Genomic DNA, 10,104 nt, shown 5'->3' on the forward strand with positions numbered 1-10,104 from the left:
TGCTGCTGAGGTCTGATTGTGGACAGGGGCAGAAACAAATTGGAAAGTGTAAATGATGTGACATCCTGCAAAGAACTGCTGTGACCTCAACAAGGGTCTTCATGGCTTTCCAGGTGAATTTATCTACTCCTCCAAACTAAACAGTGTGAGATTATCTGTCATGCTCAGCTTCCCTAAGAAGCAGGTGGAGAGATTATATCATGTATCACTGTCAGCAGCATCATGCCCCAAAGAAGGTGAAAGCTTTGCATCTTCTTGCTGATTTTATCAGCCTTTACCTTAACATCAGAACTACCATTATTTCCTCAAAAATGTATTTGTATTGAACAGCAGAGACATCTACCATTTGCAGACCTACATATTCAAATACAATTTCCTTCATTTTGTTACTTTACTCCAAGTGGCACTTCCCTTTCATAGCATTCCCATCGTCTGTTTCAGAAATTATAAGCTGTAGACTGCTTGCTCCAGGAGGTGTTCTCTGAAAATTGGCAGCTTTGCATGTCTGTAAATCTTCTGCCAATTTGCAGAGTTCATGTGGTTCTTCCTTTAGGCATTTTTATGTTGTAGTTCATCCTTTAACAGCTTCTTTATATTTAAGAACACACAAAGGCACACCCTTGCAGGGAGTTTGTCATCTTAACTCAGAAAAGCATTGCAGCCAAAGTTACTACTGATAAAGGACTGTCAATAGATGCTCTTATTTCTGTCGTACTCCTGTTATATTCCTTCCTTGCAATGGGATTATTTCAATACTGTTGTTGTTATGTATTGCTCTTTCTTCTTGGACTCAGTTTTGGCAGGGAAATGCTGACTGTACAGTGCCTATGTAACACATATGGCAGATGCAGCCAGTGCTTGGGAATGTGATAACAAACACTTTGTTTCAGAGCACGGGAATTATATTTTTATAAGTTATTCTGAAAATTAATGGATTTATAGATCTGCTACACTATTCAGTAACAGAAGTTTGTGCTGGAGGTGTTGACCTGAACACCAGTTTGAATTTCTGTGTGGCTTTCTCAGCTGCTCTTTAACTTTTGCAATGATGGAACAGCTCCCTGGGGCCAAATGCTGTTTGCTCTCTTGTCCCTCATCCTAAAAGTCACAAGGGCTGCTCAGAACTCAGAGTAGAAACAGTGATGAAAAATGTGCTTGCTTTCCCAAAGCTGGAAAACTCTCTGTCCCCCTGTTGCCAAGGTAACACCTCCATCCACATTCCTTCATCACTGCTCCCTATTACCTTTCTCTACCACTGTCTCGAAGCAATCATTGTCTTTTCCTATCCCTGTGCTGAAGCAAGGAGAAAAAAAATGTAGAAACTGAAGGAGCAGCCATAAGCACAGAGCTGCAGGTTCATTCTGGATATAAAACCACCAAAGTGATTAGCCCTGAGGACAGGATAGCCAGAAAATGAAGAGCAAATTGTTGATTTGAAGGTGCAGCTCTGATTCTCCTCAAGTAATACATTGCATAACTTGTGTGTTGATGGTCTATGGGTCATTCTGGGGCACAGCTGCTCCTACTCGTGTCCCTGAAATTTGGGGTTGTTTAGGAAAGTGGTTGTCTGGGATTTCTCTGCCTGGGTTATGGCTGACCACCTGGCCAAGTTAAAGGGTTTGTGACAGAAAGCAGCTCAGCTCAAGACTGTACAGACTATTGTGTAGAGAGTTAAGATGAAATGCCACTTCCCAGAGGTCCTATTCCTCAAAGTGATGCCCAATAATTCCGTTGAAATAGGCTCGGCCTGTGTGGTTGAAGCTTCACTTTGTATCAGGTGACCTGCCTGGCAAACTGTCTTTGTAGGTACTATTTATGCCACCCAAATTAGTGTCTGTGTGCTAGTTCCAAGTGAAATGAATTTTACAGGGGGTATGATCCTCTTCATACAGGTCTGTACCTCTGCTTTAGTGTAGCTGACTGGAAGTGAAGTGGTTTTGGCATGCTCTAAACCTACGTGGCCCATGCAAGTAAAGTGTGGGCTGTGTCTTATTTTGATGCAAAGATTATCCCACGTAATTACAAAGTTCTGTACGGTTACCTGTGTTTAATTAGAAGCACTGAACATTATCTGTTGCAAAGTGGATAATTACAGTACTTCTAACTAAAACCCACTTGTTGGTGTCTTCTGGAATGAGAAAGAGGGCTGTTCTCCCATTCCTGAGATGAACATTTTACCTCTCACGGCTTGAGTCAAGGCTAGTGCCATCATGGGATGTCATAATCTCTCAGCTGTACTCAGTGTTTATCCTGACAATGCTGTACTTGGGAAATAACCCAGCACAGCCTGGTGTAACATATCCACAGTGCATACTGCACACTTTTAATGGAAACTTCATGATCAGAAAAATTTCAGGGAACTGGTTTTATATCCTATTGACAATTTTCACTTTGAGTTTAGCTGAAATGTTCTCCACTGTCTGGCTCTTTTCTGGGGTTCAATAAAACTGCACTAAAACTGTTTCCCCGAAGTAGAGGCTTTCTAAATCAAGCCAAAATAATTCCACAGTGGAATCCAGAGGCTCTTCTCAGCAGTGGTCGAGGGAGGCTTGCACTGATAGTTGGTCCTGTATGTGTGAGGTGTCTGAGGCGCAGCAGGGCTGTATTTGGGACTGGATGCTGAAATAGCCAGCAGCGGAGCTTCTCCCTTCTTGTAAAACCAGTTCTTCATTTTCTTCTTCAGTTCTTCATACTTATATGCACCTCCTCTCATGACCTTTACTTGTCCTGTCCTACCTACCACTTTCAAGTTTCCTTCCTGTGCGAGTCCCGTATTTAGTCGGTGGCTTGGTCTCTCACCAGACCCATGGCACATCTTCATTCCACAAATATTCCTCACCTTTCTTACTCCCTGCCCTTCCCTCTGTATCTATTGTGGCACTAGCAGAACACAGGAGGGAAGAAGGGATGCAACGCGATGAAGATAAGAGATTGTGTTGTTTGTTATCTGCTGGAGTATGGTGTAGTGTATGCAGAGAAGTGTGATCCACAGAAGGAATAACATGCACAGAGCATTTCGTGTTGTCCTCCAAAAGATTCCTGCTGAGAACCCATAGGATAGAAAGGCCAGCAGAAATTTTAATCAGATTCATTCTCTTCTCTCTGGAAGCAAATGGATTGGTAGCATTAAGCTTTGAGAAACGCTGAGTTCCCTTGAATGAGATGTTCATTGTGTTTTGCTCCAAAGCCTCATCCTACTCCTAATGTTATATTGAGTCTGCTAAATATAGATAATTTTTCTGATATTCAGGCATGAAGAGAAAGTAATTAGTGGTGTTTGTGTACAAAAAAAAGCTGATTTGTGCAGGGAAACACAAACTCTGCCTCCCTCATTTCCAAGACAGGGAGCAAGTGTAAATCTGTAACATACCCTTTTTCCCTCTTGCCTCCTCAGAGAGAGGGAAAAGCAGAAGAAACCTGGCTTCTGTAATCAAAACTGTAGTCAGAGAAACTGGAAGGGTTGATCCAACACAGCAACTTGAGCAATTTTTAATTAAGTGTGTTCAGTGATCAGTCATGTTCATGAGCAAATAAAAATTAGAATTAGGAAAATATAAATCAAATTAAGTTTAAATAATTATTTGATCCTCAGTGTGTATCCATCGGTTTAGCTCCATGAGTTGAAGCACATGTGTCTGATCCTGTTGCTGTTGTCATCAAATTCTAGAACAGGAAATTAAAATCAACAATTCAATAACAAGAAAAAGAAGCGACACCAAGAACCCCTGCTACTCCTGAAAACTTCAAAAGTCTGCAGAAGTTTCTCATATGTAGAGAAAACTGCAACTCTGGCATAAAGTGGACCTCAGCTCTTTGCACCTATTTATCTTTTAAGCTAAACCTGTCCCAGCACTTCCTAAATCTCAGTGGGGCCAGATGAGAATTCTGACTCTATTAAAGTAAGGAGGTCGTGTCACTTTTCATCCGACTGTATTTTAGGGTATTTTGAACTTCATGCTTAAAAAATTTCAGTAACAAAATGCAGATCCTACAAAATTCAGGACTGTGAAGATACTTCTCCATATTTTAGATTTCTTTTTGGAATGGGTTCAGGAGGAGAATTCTCTGCAGTTGCACGGCCTTGGTGCAGCGTGGTGACCACAGTGTGAAGTGCCTGAGAAGCTGCCACAGTGCAAGTCAGGGTGGCTGGGCACTGGAGAAGGCTGCCCAGGGAGGAGGTCAGGGCTCCAAGGCCTGAGTTCAGGCTGTGTTTGGACAATGCTCTCAGGCACAGGGTGGCATTCTTGGGACTGTCCTGTGCAGGGCCAGGAGTTGAACTGGTGATCCTTGTGGGTTCCTTCCAATGTAGCATATTCTATGATTCGAAGGAAAATACAGTGAACAACAGGATTAATAGTGTTTATGTAAACTTGTAAAGGTTTTATTTGTAATCAAAGTTCAAACTCTGTCAGTCAGTTAATTGTTTGGGAGCAAATTCTCACGTTTTTTGACCTGGCTTTGGAAAATGCAGAGAGAGGGAAATCAGCTGTAACTTTGCTGCCTGTATTTGGTTTTTCTCCACCTACAAAAAGTTCGTTTGTACGGAAGTGAACCTTGGTCACCTGTAACATACTCTGCACTGGTGTCAGTACGTGACTGTCTTTGAAAATCAGCCTGTCTGTAAGCACAGTGCATCGTCCTTCGAGTACAACAGGGCTAAAGGAAGAAGGGACAGGATGCCAGAGTAAGGATGCTAAACAAGTATTAGAGGAAATAATGGCAATGAAAATACAGTAGAGAAGAACCGGGCAGATCTTGGAAGTCATCCAAAATACGAACATCTTGGAGGAATAAGCCAGTGGGATACTAAAAAGAGCAAAATCTAAACCATGCCTAGTGGCTGGTTTGGTAGGATCAGGAAGCTCTCTAGGGATATCAGCCTTGCTGTGAATTTGTTTTGTCAGGACCCTAGCTCAGTGCAGATGGCTGAACTGTGTCTTCTCTGCAAACACCACGGAGTCATTCTTTGAACTGCAGCCTGGTCTCAGGACAGACACAGCAGTGCTGCGCTTGCAGCTTCTCTGTGCACTATTAGCATGGTAGCTCTGTTGTCGTGATGTGTTTCCACGTGAGGAATTCAATTTGACCAATGTTCCAATTGGCTGGCGTGTCCCTTAACACATTTTGATGTTGTTCCAGTCAGCTGTTTCAAACCTGTAGAAAGGGGCAAAATATTTTGATACTTTTGAAAAAGACATTGCTGTGATTTTATGCATTAACATACAGTTACAACTTGGGCATGGTATGGCTTCGGACTGAAGTCAAGATATTTTCAGCTTTACTTTCCAGATTGAACTTTTTTCTTGGTTTCAGATCTGTCAGACCAGCTTGGCCAAAATTGCACCTGTTCTAAATAGCTTGGTGTCGGCGTTAATTAGGTGCAAGTCCCTGGTTAATTGTGTTGTTTGAAGCTGCCCTGGCGCTCCAGATGCCCCAGCACTCTGCTGGTCTTTCTGGCCGCCCCAGAGCTGCGTGTGTGTGTTACAAACAGGTACGAAGGATCTGGGAGATCTTCATTCCCTCCCTCCATGGGGGCACACGGACGTGCCTCTGACACCCATGGCGTGGCCCAGGCGGTGTTTTCTCTCCCAGACACGCCGTCCCTTGGTGCTCCCGGTGCCGTTCCTGGGCTCAGGATGTGTCCCGGGTCCCGACCCGGGGCAGGGCGCCCGCGCTGCCCGGCGGAGCCGTGGGAATTCTGCTGGAATCGGGATCCGGCTCCTGGGAAGCCGCGCTCACTCTCGTTCCCCCCTCGCCTGCCCAAAGGCTGCGCCTTTCCTGGCACTCCCAAGTCTCGTACGGTTATTTCCTTAAGCTCCTGCTGTTTGCCAGGGTGATTTTCCTAAGTCACACGGCCTTATTTCACATCTGTGGCCGTATGATTGAAACATAGTCTCGTACCAGGCTTGGGTAAATTGGTAGGAAGAAGGCTGTAGAAGAATAAACGTATTTGGGGATGTGTTTTGCATGTTCCCATTATAAATGAGAATTTGTTCAGTTGAGAAAAGAACCAAAAAAACAGCGGCTATCATTTGGAAGAGAAAATTTCATGTTGCAAAACTTCAAAATGAAGAGATTCATTTATCCGAAGGGATGTTCTTTTCATGTATTGCAAATTGGAGTTCACTTTCACCAATGACTGCTCCATAGAAGACCATCTTCCTTGTCTTTTATGGAGTCCTCTGGTTGCTAAGGGAGCACATCCTTCACATTTCCACACCAGTGTGCTCTCTGAGGAAATTGTCCTAAGAATTCTTATGCCGACCAGCATCTTAGTCGAAGGGTTTCAAGTAGAAAAACACACAGAAAAAATTACAGCAAAGATTGCCAATTAAGTGAACATGAAAAGGTGTCCAGTCCTTTCTTTCAAGGAGTCTTAATAAAGGAATACATGAGAAATTATTAAGGACTAGAACAGAAATAGTTTAGAGTAGACCATGTATTTAATGCCAGTTAGAAAGCTGTTACAGCCCACACTTGGCTCTTACAAAGACTGTAATTGCCACCCTTAAACCAAGTATTCCCACAGGCACCTGATGCTGTGCAGCCAGGCTAAAACAGTGGGACAGGTTTTTGCAATGTGCTCAGACTCTTCCAAGCAAAAGTGATTTCTGGGCGGGTACCTTGGTCTGTGGAAGCTGCTGGAGTTTGGCAAAGAGCTGGTTAAGGAAAGGATCAGGGCACGTGGGAGAGGGTTGGTTTTCTTTGTGACTCAGCAAATAGCAGTGCTTTGGAGACAAGGAGAGTGAGGCAGGGCAGGCAGAGACCCAGCCGTGTCAAACTCCGTGAAGGGAAGTGATAGTTACGAGTTTTTATGAACCCTTTAGTCTGTTTCTGGTCTAAAAGAGCTGGTTTTTGGCAACCATCGGTGATGCGTCCTGGTGCACAGAGGCTGCAGGGAATGCTGCTCCAGGGTGCTGTTTTAGCTCACGACTCTGTTAGCATGTGGTGTGTGTGCTCAGAAATAACCAGCACCTTCTCAAAAATGACAAGGCCAGAGGAGGAAAATTTGGGCAGAATTGCCAAATTACTTCAGTCTATAAAATAGATGCTTTGTAAAGCTCAGGCTTCAGCAGTGGTGTTCACATATGACCTTAGCCTCTGCTCTCTAATTATGACTAGCTATGTTGTATTTGGCAAGAAGGCAGCATTTGTTCAAGGGGGCTCTTGCCAGCTGTGCTGGAGAAAGTGCTTTTCAACAGGATTCCAATTAAAGGCTTTATTAATATTTATTATTCACTGGTTGCAGTTATTGGTAACATGCATTTGCCCAGGAGGGCTCAAATGAAATACAGCATGGTATTTCTTCCTGGGGAGGGGGAGAAAATGATTCTTGAGCTGTTTGTGTTCACTGTGTGGTGTTTGAGTGGTGATGTGGGTCCTGTGTGTGAGTAGTGAGGGTCCCTGTGCAGTAAATTCCCCACCCAGGACCTGGTGTGGAGTAGCTGGCAGGCTCTGGTGAAAAGGCAGCCGCTGCATGTTTGTTCAGCAGCAAGAGGGGTGGGCAGCAGCGCCGGCACAGCTTTGGCTCTGTCAATGTTTCACAGAAAGCAAATATTTCCAAGGTGATTCTCAGAAACTGCAACCTGAGGACACCCTGGGCTATGTGTGATCCCGCTGGTGCAGGACTGCACCGCGAGCAGCAGCTGCCTCCTCCAAGAGCAGCGGCAGGGCTGCGTTTGGCTTGGCCCTTCAGTCGTGTCATCTCTCAAATGAGGTGAATCAAGAGTGAAACGTGAGCAGTGAAATGCTCCTGGAAGCACTCTGAGCTGGACACAAGCTTGAGTGAATGACTGACAGCTTGTGTGAGACTCCTGATGCCACAACAGTGGGCACAAGCGCAGGGGGCAAATGGGTTTAAAGCATTTCCCACAGCAAAGTTTTAAACGAACCCAGGCTCCTTCCCCCTGTCACCACTGGCTTTACCAAGCATGGTTTTCAAACATCTGAGCTGAGTAACTTCCACTGGTCAAACTCCACTTGAGTTAACACAAGAGCACGTTTTTATAAATGTGTGAGCTGTTCTTTTTTGTTAATATATTGGCACTAAATCGCTGTGGCCTTGCAGCAAACTCTCCTCTCTTTGCTGTCAGGAGTGTGAGAGAAAGGGAAGACAAGCGTGTCAAACTTCCTAACCAGTTGGACAACACAATTCTCTGAATGAAATGCCTGGGATACTGGCTTTAGACCCCTCTCTCTGGTTATCCCATCATATAGCACACATCTATTTCCACCAACACCGAGTTTTTGACCTCCAAGCCAGACCTTTATATTTATACCAATTATGCCACTGCCACACATCAGGGTTGGTTTTTTTGAACAGTCAGTGCATTTGTTTTTGTTCCTATTAATCTCTTTTAATGTATTGTTGTTGTGCTAATGCCAGCTAAAGGTAATTCCAGGGAAATTAAGCTAGGATTAATCTGTTGTAGAGAGGAAAAGAATTATTATAGTTCTCATTAGGATTGATTATTTTTTTCCTGTTCGTCTGAGCATCTATGAATGATTGTCAATTCTGAACAACAATTTTCATTCCCAGGATTTAAGAAAAGAACTTATTGAGATGAATTTCTATCTGCAAGCTGCTCAAAGCTTGTATTTTAAGCCAGAATAAGCTGGCGTTGAATAGAAAAACAAGTCAGCATTTCTTGGGGATGGTTCAAGCTTATTCCATTTTTGTATTAATCTTTGTGATGCTTCACCTTTTTTGGGGTTTTTTTGTTGTTGTTTGTTTGTTTGTTTGTTTTGTTGTTGGGTTTTTTTTTGTTTTGGGGTTTTTGATTGTTTGTTTCTTTTGTTTGTTTGTTTGTTTTAATAAATAAGATTCCTAGCTGGTAGTATTGCTTCTGCTGCTCCATGTTGATAACCAAATCATCCTGACAGTGCAGATTAAAGCAGCTCCACTGCTAGTATGCATTCACATCTCTTTAGTTAGTCCTGTCAGTCTTAATTGATAGGTCTTATTTATGTGCATGAGGAGGTTATTCATGTGAGTGGGGCATTCAAAATATTGGTGTTCATTTACAGAAACAAGTTTGGCTAATAGATATTGATTTTTTAAAAATTGTTTTATGGTTTTAAGTAATATTTAGAATGTCTGATCATGGTTATAATGACGTACTCTTTAAAATTAAACAGATTCACTTCATGTTTAGGCTAAAATAAAAGAAGTAGTGCTTGACTTAGCAAAGCTTGAGGAAGTGATTTCATTTCAGACACTTAGGGCTCAATTCTCCTTGTGAAAATTCTAAATTTTTGTTCCAGGAAAATATTCTGTAATTGTCTTGGGTCAGAGGGAAAATGAGACAATGTGCCAGGCCACTGGTTTGGCACCAAGGGCACCTTCTGCCGTGGTCAAGACCTGGAGGAACTCAGCCAGTAACAAGGCAGACTTTTGACCAAGCCTTTCTTTCAGGCAGGCTTTTGCCAGATGCTTTATGAAGTAGATTTGCAACTCTTGTTGTGTCAGGGCATGGCACGTGAGTCTGCACTTGGCCCCTTGTCTTGACGCCACATCTGAGAGTGGCTGGAGCAGAAATGAGAACACCATGTGCTGAGATGGCACATGTTTTCATTAAAATGTAATCTTGCACCTCATAATAGGATAGATGGTTTCAGGATTGAGCCTTGTGTACAGTGGGTAGATGCAGTGAAAATTTTTTTTTTCATTATCTTGAATGGTAAACCCATCTGCCAGATACAGGGTGGTGCTGAATGTTGCTTGCTCTATTTTTCTGGAAGGAAACTAATTAAGAGATTATAGCTTCTGTGTTTAATAGTTGTTCAAAATTACTATTGTCCAGCAGTTTCACCTGCTTAACTTCTTTAACATGTGGTTAAGGGACCTCACGTAACTAAAATGTGAGTCGTATTTATGACTTTGTGAGTTAGCTACAGTATTTTTCTAACTGAAATTAAATTATATCTCAATTTCTGCATTTTTTTACTGCTTGATAATAAAAAGAAATAACGAACTGTGCCTTGCTGCCCCTTTGGACACATCCCCTAGCTTCAATTACTTCTTCTGAAGATCACTCTAGGAATGCTCTTTGCAGTGTCAGACCCTTTTTTCTGGGAGCAGTTAAGCTCCTTAGAAAACAAGAG

This window comes from Corvus moneduloides, chromosome 16, assembly GCF_009650955.1.
Source record: "Corvus moneduloides isolate bCorMon1 chromosome 16, bCorMon1.pri, whole genome shotgun sequence".
Lineage (NCBI taxonomy): Eukaryota > Metazoa > Chordata > Aves > Passeriformes > Corvidae > Corvus > Corvus moneduloides.